Genomic DNA, 15,862 nt, shown 5'->3' on the forward strand with positions numbered 1-15,862 from the left:
CAAGGTCAGAATATACAAATTGAAGCATCACTTTGCAGTCTAGAAATGACATTAAACTACCCCGAATCTTGAATCTTAAAGCATATTTGACAATCATAGTTTCAGTTCCAGTACCTCACCTGTCTGCAAAGTGTCCAAATATTGTATAATAAGGAGAAAAAAGATCTGCATTCATATAGCACCTTCTGTTATCTCAGCACGTCCCAAAGTGCTTTATAGCTGACACAATGTATTCAGACATGAACCACTGTTGAATAAGCATTGTGATAAATTGCTCAGTCATTTGTTGTGCTGATATTGGTTGGTTTTAGTTTGGACTTTAGGTGAAAGATAGGATCTCTGAATGTGTAACAGTCCCTCATGTCTGCACTGAGGTCTTACCCTAAATTAGCTGTTCATGTCTCCTGAGTGAGACTTGCAGCCTCCGAACTCAGGGAACCCTTGAGGATTTAAGAGGAGCTTGGCACCAGCATCAGAATCATAATTAGATTTATTATCACTGACATTTGTTTTATGGCAGGAATACAGTGTAAGGCAAAAATTACTATAAGACCATAGACATAGAATTAGGCTATTTGGCCCATCAATATCAGTTACAACAAAAATGAAAATAAGTGCTCGCTTCGGCAGCACATATACTAAAATTGGAACGATACAGAGAAGATTAGCATGGCCCCTGCGCAAGGATGACACGCAAATTCGTGAAGCGTTCCATATTTTTATACTAAAATTGGAACGATACAGAGAAGATTAGCATGGCCCCTGCGCAAGGATGACACGCAAATTCGTGAAGCGTTCCATATTTTTTAAAAAAAAAAGGAAAAAAAAAAAAAAGAAAATAAATAAGTAGTGAAAAAGAGGAGCAGTGATGTAGTGAATTTAAAGAGCAAACACGAGGAAATCTGCAGATGCTGGAAATTCAAACAGCAACACACACAAAATGCTGGTGGAACACAGCAGGCCAGGCAGCATCTATAGGGAGAAGCGCCGTTGACGTTTCGGGCCGAGACCCTTCGTCAGGACAAAGGGTCTCGGCCGGAAACGTCGACAGCGCTTCTCCCTATAGATGCTGCCTGGCCTGCTGCATTCCCCCAGCATTTTGTGTGTGTAGCAGTGATGTAGTGTTGGTTGGTTCATGGGGCATTCAGAAATCTGATGTCAGAGGGGAAGATGCTGTTCCTATAACATCCCTCAGCATTCCACTGTATATCATTTCTTCTCCCAAGTGTCGGCATCGCCAAAGAACAGATTGGCCGCCATTCAGCTTATTGTAAATTGTGGGATCGTGCTGTGCTAAAACCCCACTTCCCTGCATTGGCCAAGTGTAAGAATAGTAACTGCCCTTCCAAGCGACGCTGACTACATACCTTTAAGACATTGCTGAGAGCTGTAACGAGGTGTTTTATGATTGTGTAAAACACTGAGAAATGAGCTGAAACAGCCGACGGATCTTTTAACAGCCATTAAAATCGGCTGCTCGCGCAGCTGTTTGGGTTGGAAATGACTGGACTCGAACTTCTAACCTGATGTGCGAGAGAAGCCTCAAATACTCAGCACCAGGGTGACTCTAAATTATGCAGTTTTTCAATGTTCCATTGCATATTTGGCTAACTTTTTAACTGTTAACATGCACACACCCTGGTTACATCATACGCTGTTCCTAGCAACACCGAAAATACAAGGAAGCTGATTCTCTAATAATTATTTAAGCCAAGCAACCTGACATGCAGGATGTTGGTGAATACCGTGAGTGTGAACAATGGAAGTCTACCTTGCTGTATGTCTAGGTACACAGACAGTGAGGGGGAGGGAGTAGGGATCATCACACTGAGCTTTAAACTTCCATTGTTCCAGTAAGAACGAAGTGGAGTTTCATTTCAGAGGATGAGATAACACCATAAGACATAGAGTTAGAATATTCCATCGTGACTGATATATTATCTCTCTCAACCCTATTTTCCTGACTGCTCCCCATAACTCTTGACGTCCTTACTAATCAAGAACCTATCAACCTCCGCTTTAAATATACCCAGTGACTTGGCCTCCACAGCCGTCTGTGGCAATGAGTTCCACAGATTCACCATCCGCTGGCTAAAGTTCCTTGAGAAAGATTTACTTCACTCTATTTCTGGTTATTGGATTTATCCACCTTTGGAGATCTAATAAGTATATTCAGGTTGGAACTCGTAAAGGAATCTGGGAATCTGGTGATTGGATGGAAAAGTGGAGAGGTGGTAAAAGATCAAACATGAGGAAATCTGCAGATGCTAGAAATTCAAACAACAACACACACAAAATGCTGGTGGAACACAGCGCTTCTCCCTATAGATGCTGCCTGGCCTGCTGAGTTCCACCAGCATTTTGTGTGTGTTGTTAGGTGGTAAAAGATTATCTTTTTGAGCAGCATGCAGGGTCCAACTCCTGCTCCAATTTACTCGCTCCTTACCCCCAGCACAAATGGGACCTAAAATTCTTTGAAGTCCAGGGTGGTAATAAACAGGCTGCATTTGTGAGCAATTTCAAGCTCCAGTCAGAGCTGATGGCCATCAAATTCTCCAGAGGGTGAAGGTGAGGGAGACTGGCAGATGTCAGGGTGAAAGGGCAAAAGGCAAAGGGGTGAGGAATGGGACGAACTCTATAGGGCAGATTTTTAAGTTAAAGTTGATCTATCTGACATTAGTTCCCAGCACCATTATCTGTAAGATGGCTTAGAAGACCTCCTTTTAGTCTTTTAACTTGCAATGAAACAGACCTCACATGGATTGTAGCAAAAACCTGCAGATGCTGGTAATCTGAAATGAAATCAGAAAATGCTGGAAACACGCAGCAGGTCAAGCAGCATCTGGGGAGAGAGAAAACAAAGATAACATTTCTGACTGAAGACCCATCATCACAAATGGGGAAAATGAAAGAAAATTGCACATTCTTTAAGCTATGGAGTGAGAGAGGGTAGTGGGAGAGGAGTTACTGTGTTGTCTATTTGCTCCAGAGACATTGGTTCAATCCTGACGTCAGGGGTTTTGTGCGGAGATTTCAAACTCTCCCTGTGATGCTGTGAGTTTCCTCCCAGTGACCCGGTTTCCTCCCACATCATGATGTACTGTCTTTTGGCCCTAGTGGAAGTAAGTTACAAAAGTTTCAAAGAGGAGTTAATGGGAATGGGAAAGAGAATGAGGTTCAGGAGCACAGGGAAGAACAAAGGTGGGTAGTGGAACTCATGCATCTGCTCTGCCTGTAGCCACCATGGACATGATAGACTTTCCCATCTTGGAGTCATACAGAACAGAAGTAGGTCTTTAACCCACCTTATCAACATTGGCCATCGTATTCATCTCCACCTACTCTACTTCCCTTGGTCTGCTGTCCTCTGTGTCATAGTAACATGACAAAGAGAGCAAGGGGTTTAGACCAAAGCTGTCAACTATCTTTATCAAACAAAAGAAACTCGACTGAGGCATATAGCCATATTATTGGAGAGAGCTAAAGTCAGAGGTCAGAGTGGCTGTAGAATGGAGAGTCAAGGTGATAGATGATGAGAAGCTCAGAGGAGAAGGGCTATGGGAAGATTTGGGGCTTCTCTTATTACTTTGTAGAGCCTGGAAGAAACTCCACAGGTGCTATTTTTAGGGTGTTTTGATACACCTGTGACAAAATTACTATGAGAGTTAAACCCAATTTATAGTGGACCCTGGTGGGACTGACCCTAGAACAGTGTTTCCTAACCTGTTAAGCCCAATGTCTGTTGCAAGGACAAGGCTGAAGATGAGCCCAAGAGCAGGACACAGACACAGAGTCAGGAGGCGTTCTTGACGTAGCGAGCATGGAATCAATATCCAGGAGTGATGCTAGACTTCGAGCTGACAGGCCTAAGAACCATGAAACAAGGGTACTCACACCAGAGTCAACCAACAAACTGGCAGCACCTTGTTGTGATCACAGGGTTTTTATACTGTATTTGCTGATGGAAAGCAGGTGTGTGTAGTTAGAGGAACCTGGGAATAATTGGAAACTAAACGAGGGGATTGAGGCCCATTTCCTGAGGTAAATAGCCAGGTGGGGGATTGCTAGAAGGGACCATGATATTCCCTTCTCTAAAGCACTTTCATATTTGACAACGCCCCTCTTAAACACAATATACTTTCCACCACCACCCCCCATAGTGTAAGAAACATGTCTACCATTTGCTAACAAATGAAAAATGATTTTGTTTTAAATTTTTATTTCTCTTTAAACCTAGCTAACACAATACCTGTGCACTTACAGCAGTTTGAATATCAATGTGATTCTTGAGCTTGATGGCTTTTAGCAACAGTTGAAATATCTGGTTCAGGTTGTGACAGCAAAAGCCTTAAGGCCCTGTGTGTAACAATGTCCAAGCGGTTTCTATGTTTTGAGTATGTGGTTCACTGCACTGAAGCCTCTTTCAACAAGGTAGGAAATGCAATGAAGAGCAGTTTGGCTCTTCTCCAAAGACCAAGAAACTTCATAAGGCAGTGTAGTCACATACCACAAAAGCTGACATTTTTGAAAAACATTTTTGCTTCTTCATTATTCTGAATTTTGATAATGTCTTCTTGCAAGTTTGCTTCCTGTTATTCCACCTTGCAAAGAAACAGGTTAATTACCCAGTCCAGAATTTCCAGATGGTTCAAATCCTTGAATCAATTCTGAAAATCTTTCTTCAGTGACTACAGGTGTAAGCAGTACTCTTGCAAATCACTGTCTGTGAAAGAGAGTGCCATACTTTCCATGCAGGAATACTGTAAAAACATCCTTCACCCAAGATTTTGTGCATGTATTTTCAATCTTCTGATTAAAGTGGACATTGCACTTTTTCCCTGGATTAAATTGAAATTCCCACCTTGCAGCTTCATATTTAGAACGTTCATATGCCACATCTCCACGTAAAAGTTCAATCTTGTTTCCCAAGCTCTTGTTGACTTTGAGCAAAAATTCAATCCCAGTGTCTAAAAGATCAAAGAAATGTTTTAAGCAGCAGCCTTTTGACAGCCAACGCACTTCAGTGTGAAGAAGCAAGCATTCAAACTCTTCATCGTTATCTTGGCATAACTGGTGAAATATTCTGCTATATAATGGATGAGCTTTAATTTTGTTGATAGCAGATATTACAAGAGTCATGCTTGAAAACAGTCACTGGCTGAGGTTTTTGGCTGCGAGATGTTGATAAGAATTGTACAATAGATTGCAAACAGGCTTGGAATTTATTTTTTCATAAATACCACTAAACCAGCATGACAACCTGTCCTGTATGGCGCTCCAACCATTGCACAAGAAATCATGTTCCTAATCAGAATACTTTTATTCTCAATATACATTTTGATCTTGCTGTAGATTGATTCTCCATTGATATTTGTTTTTAACTTTTTACCAAAGAGAATCTCATCATAAACATTTCCATTTTTGATAAGCCGTACATGTGCCATTAACAATGGTTCATTGTCTTGCACAATTGACTCATCTAGTTATACCCCAAATTCTGTTTTTTGTAGCTCTGAGCATAGTTGATACTCAATGTCTTCACTCATTTCATCAATACGATGAGCTACAGAGTTGTTACTCAGAGAAATTGATTTTAAAATACTGGTATCCATTTTGAGAACAGTTGTGAGCACTTCTGTTACAACAGGCATTATTAATCTTTCACCAATTGTATGAGACTTTCCACACTTTGCTATCATTTTGGGAATGTTATAAAAAGCAATGAGACCATTATCAAGGGCATTTTTAAGCGTTCTTGGTAAATGACTCAAGTGTGCAACGCTTTTCAAATGCCACTTCCCTCTTCTGGAACTGAGTAATACCATAAGTAGCCTTTTCCGGGTGACTTTCATGGAGGTTTTCCTGCAATCTTGATGGTTTCATGGCATCATTAAGACAGTACAGTATTACAAATAAGACACATGGGGTGTCATTGATCTGACAGGAACAGAATAAAACCCATATTCCAGGTATGTAATATTATATTGATGCACTTTCTGTATTTTCTGTTTCTCAGCAGGATTAGAATTCAAGGCTTCCCTGCCTTCAGATTGGAATCTGAATGTTAGTCAGGATAGAGCTGGTGTTCAGCAAGCTACCTTTATACAATTACATGACCAATCACGTAAGGCCTCATAATCCCTAAACATAGTTCTTGACTCCACATATAAAGCCGAGGTTGCTTTGAACACCTTAAGAGAAATCCTCCGGGTTGGCAGGTTCACTGATTGGCTCTCTTTTACCATTTGGAAACAGCTAGCACTGTATCATTGTGTGACTTGTTTTCCGTAGATACGTACAGAAAGTGGAGAGAGCGCACTTGACTTACCTACTGTTAAATTGCATGAACTTATTCTGTACTGTGAGCCGAGGGGAAATGGTTGCTAATTTATGCATCCCCAATAATGTCTGTTTGGTTGCTAAGGTCGGATGAGATTGCTGAGTTTCAGACACGTTGTGATGATGACTGCTCACCGCCTACAGAGCAATGGTTCTTCCTGTGTTCCAGTGACTCATTCTTTTTTTTGGAAGTGTCTGCTACACTAACAGTCAGTCAGGTCTTGTGTCTCAAGTTAGAATGCTGCTTATCGCCCCTCTCCCAAGAATCTTGAACACCTCCCGATGACTTTTATTTCCCCTTAGTTCACGTAACTACACCCCCCCCCCACCCCTATTGGGAATCACTGCCCTAGAATATGAGTGCAGTTTTAGTCTCTTTCCAACTGATTGTTCACCTGGCAGGTGCAAGGGATGGTGGACTTACTGTACAAGGAAATATCAGGATCAGAATTAGAATCAGGTTTACTATCATTGGCATATGTTGTGAGATCTGTTAACTTATTGACAGGAGTACAATGTAATACATGATAATATAGAAAAAATAATATCTAAGTAAATCAATTACAATAGTATATCCATGTGTATTAAATAGTTAAATTAAAAATAGTGCAAAAACAAGAAACAAGAAACATAGAAAACCTACAGCACAATACAGGCCCTTTGGCCCACAATGCTGTACTAAACATGTACTTACTTTAGAAGTTACCTAGGGTTACCCATAGCCCTCTATTTTTCTAAGCTCCATATACCTATCCAGGAGTCTCTTAAAAGACCCCATTGTATCCGCCTCCACCATTGTCTCTGGCAGCCAATTCCATGCACTCACTACTCTTTGCATAAAAAAACTTAACCTGACATCCCCTCTGTACCTACTTCCAAGCACCTTAAAACTGTGCCCTCTTGTGTTAGCCATTTCAGCCCTGGGAAAAAGCCTCTGACTGTCCACACGATTAATGCCTCTCATCATCTTATATATACACCTCTATCAGGTCACCTCTCATCCTCCTTTGCTCCATGGTGAAAAGGCCAAGTTCACTCAACCTATCTCGTAAAGCATGCTCCCAAATCCAGGCAACATCCTTCTAAATCTCCTCTGCCCCCTTTCTATGGTTTCCACATCCTTCCTGTAGTAAGGTGACCAGAACTGAGCACAGTACTCTAAGTAGGGTCTAAGTAGGGTCTGACCAGGGTCCTATATAGCTGCAACATTACCTCTCGGCTCTTGAACTCAATTCCACGATTGATGAAGGCCAATACACCATACGCCTTCTTAACCACAGAGTCAACCTGCACAGCAGCTTTGAGTGCCCTATGGACTCAGACCCCAAGATCCCTCTGATCCTCCACACTGCCAAGAGTCTTGCCATTAATACTATATTCTGCCATCATATTTGACCTACCAAAAAGAACCACCTCACACTTATCTGGGTTGAACTGCATTGCCACTTCTCAGCCCAGTTTTGCATCCTAGCGATATCCCACTGTAACCTCTGACAGCCCTCTACACTATCCACAACACCCCCAACCTTTGCGTTATCAGCAAATTTACTAACCTATCCCTCCACTTCCTCATCCAACTCATTTATAAAAGTGAGGTAGTGTACATGGGTTCAATGTCCATTTAGGAATTGGATGGCAGAGTGTAAGAAGCTGGTCTTGAATCACTGAGCGTGTGCCTTCAGGCTTCTTTTCCTCTTCCTGATGGTAACAATGAGAAAAGGGCATGTTCTGGGTGATGGAAGCCCTTAATGATCAGTGCTGCCTTTCTGAGACACTGCTCTTTGAAGATGCCTTGGATACTACAGAGGCTAGTACCCAAGATGGAACTGATCAATTTTACACCTTCCAGAATAAATAGATTGAATTTTACAGACTGAATAGATTAGGCCTGTATCCTTGAGAGTTTAAAGGATTAGAGGAGCTCTCATTGAAATGTATAAGATTCTTATGTAGCCCATCTGGCTGGAAGCAGGGCTGATGTTTCCCATGGTTGAAGAGTTTAGCCCAAAGGGTCAATGTTTCAGAACAAGGAATGGGCCAATTAGCACTAAAAATGAGAAGAAATTTCTTCAAGCAGAGTGGTTGCAAAGTTCTTTGGCAGATGGTAGAAACTCACTTATTGGATTCTTTCAAAATAGGAATTAATGGATTGTTAGGTATTAAAGAAATCAATACTTATGGGAACAGTGCAGGAAAATGGCACTGAGGGAGATCATCCACAATGAAGGGGGAGCAGGTCTGAAGGGCCAAATGGCCTCCTGCACCTAATTCTTATGTTCTTTTGTTTATGTACTTATCCCACTCTCTTATCAAGAAGTGCTCTATTGAAGTCTGTATAGTTTTTAATTATTTCCATTTTGTTTACCATATTTAATATATTAATCAAATCTCAAGTTGTATATCTAATATTTACTTTGGCAAAAAAAAAATCATTTAGTGTATAGTGTACATTTGTTTTGGCAAGATCTCCCATTGACTGTATGTGGTCCAAGGCCCATGCGGTTTATTGCTTAATTAGACCATTTCATATTCAGCAGTCAATGCACAATATTATTTTGTTTCTTCAATAAACTGCTGAAATCATTTCCAGAATGACATGGTTTTATTATGTTTATACAGAATATCCACATGCTCTTTGATAAATCCATTAACTGCACAAGTCATAAACGTGATTAGCAATTGCGTACAATGAGATAATTGAAAACAACCCAGTGCCGACGACGTAAGAAGAGTTGTGATGGCAGTCGGTGCCTTGCATTTCAGTGACGTCGACCATGGGGAAGGAAATAGGTTGCTTTGCTTTATTTTAGTACTTTTAATTGCTCAGCTTAAAATTTTTTTGAGATGATTTAAATCTCATAGAGCAGATTTTAAACATCTTTGACCTTTAGAAATGTTTAAAAATTGATTTAAAAAAAGCCTTTTAAAACCAGTGAGCTGTCAAGGGCTGTCAGGCAGTCCAGAGGAAGTGCACCAGGGGATGCTGAGTCAGAGCTCACCTGGAGAATCAACTTGTTCTCATATCTTTCGGAAAAAGACATAGCCTATAACGAGGAGTGCTGTTCCCTCTGGACTGAACTGCAGTTCAACCTACGGTAGTTTTCTGTGGCTCATGTTGCTGAGGAGGGAATTAATTTGCCAATCCTTTTCACCCAGGTTTGGGTGTACTACAGTGACGCAGCAGGCAGGGCTGCTGACTCACAGCTCCAGCGACCGGGGTCTGATCCTGAACTCTGCGTAGGTTTACACGTTTTCCCTGTAAGGGTTTCCCCCTGCTGATTCAGTGTCTTCCCACATTCCCATAACATGCAGGCTGGTAGGTTCATTTGCTGCTGTAAATTGATTCTATATATGTGCGAGTAGAGGATTCTTGGGTGTTGATGGAAATGTGGGATTAGCATAAATGTAGGATGGTGAGGCCTCAGTTTTCTGAAGGGCCAATTTCCACGCTGAATGAGGGTAAGATTACCAACCGAAGCTGCGGGCACCTGAATAAATCTCCCTTGACCCTGATCTTTAAACAATAGGTAGATCGGACAGAATTTAGTTCAAGTGCAGAGCTAACACCCCTCCACCCAGCCAAATGACATTTCGTTCAGACCCAGCATGAGTTAGGCAGAAAGTCACTGTGTATTGATCAGCACACCTCCATTTTCTGCAGCACCTCTTCCCTTGCGTTCTCAGATGAGGAAGAAAGTGTGCTACAAGACTGATCCCATTCTGCAGATGGTAATTGGAAGAAAATCCTGCTTCAGGTGGAGAAACACAATGGTAGTGGTTTATAAAGTTCTGAGAGGCATAGATAGAGGAGAAAGTCAGAGTTTGGTGCCTATGCTAGGGGTGTCTGAGACCAGAGGACATAAGCTCAAGGTGATAGGAAGGGTGTAGAAACAGGATCCGAGGGGTGAACGTCTCACCCAAGGAGTCATTGGTACCTTGAATGAGCTTCCAAAGATGTGGTGGAGGCAGAACGTAATTAATATTAGAGGCACTTGATAGGCAGTTGAATGCGCAGAGCAAAGAGTGAGATGGAAATAATATAGGCAAGTAAGACTAGTATAGACAAGCATGTCAGTTGGCATGGTTGTGGTGGATTGAAGGGCCTGTTTCTGTAGGATTCTCTGACTCTAAGGATCATTTAACTAGTTCTAGCGTGTCCACCCAGAAAAATGCCACGATATCCAAATCTGCTGTTTCCTTGATGGCTCCCATTTTCCGAAGCCACCAGCTGCTCCGTTGCTTTTGGGATAACTGGTCTCACAAAGCTCTCATCATTCTGCTTGCAGTGACTTAATCAAACACTGGACACACAACAGCATTGTAAAAACATTAACGTGACTATCTGTGTGTGAAGAACAGCTTCCTTCCTTGTTTCATCCTGCAGTACTTTTTGATGCCGATGGGATGGTAGAGGGTCAGAGTAAATGACTCATCCTGATGTTCAGCACAGCATTAGTGGGCAGAAAAGACTTCTTCCCAGCTGAATAGCTCCATGATTCTACTTTTAACCTGTGCTCCTGTCTAGTCTTGAGCGATGTCCCGAATACCCGTTTTATTTGTTATTTATGAACACATAGAAATTACAACAGGGAGTCTGCGGCCAGGCCAGGCCAGGCCAGGCCAGGCTACGCTCCCCACAGGGGCACAGAGACTGGAAGCTACGGAGTCTCATGCTCTCCCTCAGAGCTCAGGTCTGGCATCAGGAATCAGCGTGGTGACATTTCTGTGAATCAGATCCAGAGCTTGAATGTCACACTTGTGCTCTAGTGATGCAGAGATCTGACCACAGATTTGTACGCTATGAGAATGACGGCACTGGACTATTTTAGTACAGTGTTGCTTTGCTGATTGAAATCATTCACTGAACTTGCAAAATAATTCAGTGTGAATCGCTCTGAGACACTTCAGAGACACAAGATTTTAATATTTTAAAATGGAACATTGATTGCATTTATCCCATGATGTATGTGTTACTGAATAAGGCTGGCATTTCTTACCCACCCTTCCCTGCCGTGGGAAGATCGTCTTAGACACCAAGGTGACTTGGTAGCTATCTTCAGCAGGCACTTGTCTGGTGTCTTTGTTGCAAATAGAACAGTAAAGCTTGGTGTTTTAAATGTTATAATGGGTCATGAGAAAAGTGACTTAATCTTATTATTAGAGTTGTGCATTTTGAGGGCACTTGGCAAAGGAGAGTCTGTGGAGGTGTTTCCGTTTCCTGAAATCAGGAAACACATTTCACACACAAGGACTGGAGGCCTGGAATCTCTCCCAAAAGCCTGAAGGCTTGGAGATGTCAAAACTCAGAATGGGTGGCTAGGGGTGACTAGAGGTTATGAGTGACGACATGGGTTGCCTGTGATGTCACTGGCTTAGAAAGGTGAATGCTTTGATCCCAGTAATTCACAATGCAAGTACAAGAAAGTTTCTAACATCTGCAAAACTGTAGAGCCAATTTTAAAATGGGTATGTATTGGATTAAGCAGCATCGTGACACGGGTCACTATCTCCAGTGGACAGCACTGTTGATTAACGGTTAGTACAATGTTTTACAGCACCAGTGACCTAGGATCGATTCCCACTGCTGCCCATAAGGAGTTTGTACTTCCCCCTCCCAAGACCATGTGAGTTTCCTCCAGGCACTGCAGTTTCCTCCCACGTCCCAAAGGTGTGTGGGTTAGGGTTAGTGAGTTGTGAGCAAGCTATATTGGTGCCAGAAGCATGGCGACATTTGCGGTCTGCCCCCCGCACCTCTTCGGAGTGTGTTGGTCACTGACGCAAATGATGCATTTCACTGTATGTTTCAATATCCACGCGACAAATAAAGCTGATCTTACAAGCTTCTACCTTTCTCAACGCAAGAAAGGAAATGTGGCATTTATTCCGACACTAAGCTGAGAAATATTTCTGCTATGGCAGGGCCGTCTCTTTTTCACTCCTCCCCTCCCTTTCTTTTAGAGGAGTTAACACCTTTTTTGCTAGAAATAGTTTTATTCGCATCTGTTACGCCCCCTAAAACATCTGGTGAAACCTTTGCTGGCTGTAATTGCACATACCCCTGGAATGCTGATCAAATGACCTCTGGCTTCCAGATGTCCAATTTACCTTTCTCCTGCTAACTAGTAGCACACTCACAAAACTTGAAAAAAACTCAACTTTCTCATGATTTGACACTTTCCCTGATTCAAAACTTGCTTTTCCCTTGAACCCCATTTCCCATCCCAGTATCTACAACTGCGCACCCTCCCACCCAACCCCTGACCTTTCAGCAGTGTCTGGGAGATTGACCTCTGATCCCTTAGGTCGCCAATGCGGTAATGGAGTGTGAGCAGCAACAGAGCGGTTGCAGCAGGTTAGGGGCGCAATGTCTCAACGTTTAGCTTTCCCAATGTACTGCACTTGGCAATAACAAATTCAATAAAGTCAGCATGAAGCAGCAGGTGCTTCACCACAGTGCTTAGTGAGGTAAGTTGATAACAGCTACCAGCCCCATTATACGTGCTAGCAAGGGTTTTACGTAAACGAAGTTCAGACTGAGCAGTCAGTGGCAAAATGGTGCCCAATTTTTACAATACGATATGAGCAAAAGGAGCAGGAGTAGGCCACTCAGCCCCTCAGACCTTCCCTATCATTTCATAAGATCATGGGCTGATCTGATCATGGCCTCAACATTGCCTATGCCCCCGAGAGATCCAGCATAAAACAGGCTCATAGGCCCCTCAAGTCTGTGCTGACCAGCGGCCATCTACTTATACTAATCCTATATTGATCCTGTGTTATTCCCTCAAAATTCCCATCAACTTCCCTTGCACTCATCCCCCTCCCACAACCCTTGGATTCTAACCTTCACCTCCACTTCGGATAACTTATGACAGACAATTAACCCACCAGCTTGCCTGCTTTGTGGTGAAAGAGGAAACTGGATTACTAGGACAACATGGAAGCTCCAGACACATTGTGCCAGAGGTTAGAATTGAAAGCACGTCTGCAAAGCTGTGAGGCAGGAACTCCACTAGCTGCACTGCTGGGATGCCCAGAAATCCCTTGTCACTCAGCCACGATGGTCCAAATAATTAAGGTGGCCTCCAATATGTTCAGGGTTGGGGTAAAGAAGTTTCTCTTCATCTCTCTTTTAAATGGGGTGCACGTTATTGTGACAGCATGTGCCTGTTTCAGGGCTCCTGTACCAAGGGAACATTATGGGGTGCACATTATCCTGAGAGTATGTGCCTGTTTCTGGGCTCTTGAACCTAGAGAACATACCTTCAGAATTTATCCTGTGATGCCCTCAGAATCTAAACACAAGAGACTGCAGATGCTGGAAATCCTGAAAATGTTGGATGAATTCAGTAGGTCAGGCAGCATCTATGAAAGGTATAAGAGTCAACGTTTCAAGCCGAGACCCTTCATCAGAACCTACCATCAGAACCTTGATGCTTCAGTAAGCTTTCTCTTCATTCTTCATTCCTCTTAAGGCAACGTCTTCATACCAGAAATCAGGTTAGTATGACATGATCCATAATATGCTGTAAAATCGCAAAGAAGGCAACTGTTTTTAAATAGGGCACATGAGCACATAGATCATAAAAACAAAGTATCGCTGGATGTATAAAATAAAGATGGATAAAGCTAAGATATTACCAGCTCTTTTGATGTTGTATAATATTCATCACAGGTCTGGGGGACGAGGAGCTCTCTCTGCAATGATGGATGTGTGACTATTTAAGAAATCAATGAAGATTAAGAAGGTTAGCTTTGTTTGTGCATTGGAACATACAGTGGAATGTGTCGTTTGCATCAAATCAAATCAGCGAGGACTGTGTTCGGCGGCTCGTGAGTACTTACTGCTGCTCTCTTGGTGCCAACATAGCATGCCCACAACTCACTAAACCTAAACCGTACATCTTAAGAAGGTGGGAGGAAACCAGAGCACCCAGAGGAATCTCATCTAGTCGTGGGGAGAATGGACCAATTTCTTACAGACACCAGTGGGAATCGAACCCTGGTCTTACAGTTGGCACTGTAATAGTTAGTTACGTTATCATGCCACCCTTCCCTGGTACTGAGACACCCTTAGCTGCCTTGCTGACCAGACATAAAGTTCCTGATTACACTTGCTGTTCCTTCATTTGGCTGGGCCACACTGATTTGTTTGCTTTTAAGATCAAGTCCTAAATGATTTAACCTCCTCAGAAGGTCTGATCTCACTCAAGGCCAATGGCAGCAATTAAAGTAACTTCCAGCTGAAGATTCTGACAACAGAGAGCTTCTGTGTCTCACCAAAAGAGCAGCTCTTTTGTCTTTTATAGGTCACAGAAAAAAGCCAACAATGATAAGAAATTGTATGTCATATAGCTTATCAGGTTGACTGAAGTTCCATATTCTCAGTTCCGAAGCAACAGCCTTATATCAGTTATACGGTTCGCTGCTTATTTTGCATGTTTTCTCATGACGGAAAGGGGATCGTATGACTCACTGCAGCATTTATTGATGGAATCTGGATTGACCCCTCAGCTAATTTCATTAACGTTCTGATAATCTCAAAATCTTTCAAGATGCAAAGATACTTGTTCCAGGGAAATGCATCAAGAATGATCTTTTTCACTAAAAATGTGCTGGAATGCGTATATGCCCAGCATGCTTGCATGTGTGTTTGAGTGCGTTCAGGCCAGTCCCGATGAAGTGTTTCGATCTGAAACGTACATTGTCCATTTCCCTCTATAGGTGCTGCTTGACCTGCCAAGTTCCTGCAGCGTTTTCTGTTCTGCTAAAAAAAATTGTGCTTGATGGCCAATATAGGGACGTAGGATCTGTTGCCATGATGTATGTCATTATGACTCAGTGAGGGTAAATAACAGGATATTGGAATAACAGACTTTACCAGGAATGCAAATGAGTGACGGCAATGGCATCAGCCATTAGTGAAGGCACAGGGAAAGGATGTAGGCTAAGATTCATTGTAGAAGGATAGCAGACACGGGAGGTATATAATACATACACCAGTCTTAGGGAAGCTATTGGAAGAACTCTGTGGGACAGGTTTAACCTACATTCAGAAAGGCAGGGATTGGTTAGGATAACAACCGTGGGAGGAAAGGAATAGTCAACGTTTCCAGTCAACGATTTCTTTGCCCCCGCAGCTGCTGCTCGAACTGCTGAGTTCCTCCGTTTGTTTGTTGCTCCAGCTTCCAGCATCTGCAGTCTCTTGTGCCTCCATTGATCAGGGATTGTTAACGTCTTTGTTTTTTGTTGTCCGACTAATTTCACAGAAGTTTTTGAAGAAGCATGAGATTTAAAAGGGATTTGAGGTGGAATCTTTTTTCACCCATGAGAGAGGTTGCAATCTTGAACCCACTGCCTGAAGGGGTGGTGAAGGCAGAGACTCTCCCAACATTAATCTACTAACTCTAGGGAAATGGCACTTGAGGTTCAGCAGAGACATAGAGGACTGAAGGGCCAGTTTCTGCACCGTATAACTCAGTGACACTAAAAATAATGCCTGTTTCTCAAAGAAGTTAAAAAT

General features: G+C 42.5%; 1 non-coding gene and 1 pseudogene across 1 annotated transcript; both read left to right on the top strand.

The window, feature by feature from the left end:
- The first annotated feature begins 614 nt into the window (after positions 1-614).
- Positions 615-721, top strand: LOC140728635 (U6 spliceosomal RNA). The gene has a single exon (XR_012099125.1). It is a non-coding gene; the product is annotated as a U6 spliceosomal RNA (small nuclear RNA).
- Positions 722-807, top strand: LOC140728642 (U6 spliceosomal RNA; annotated as a pseudogene).
- Positions 808-15,862: the final 15,055 nt, after the last annotated feature.

This window comes from Hemitrygon akajei, chromosome 5, assembly GCF_048418815.1.
Source record: "Hemitrygon akajei chromosome 5, sHemAka1.3, whole genome shotgun sequence".
NCBI classification, from domain to species: Eukaryota; Metazoa; Chordata; class Chondrichthyes; order Myliobatiformes; family Dasyatidae; genus Hemitrygon; species Hemitrygon akajei.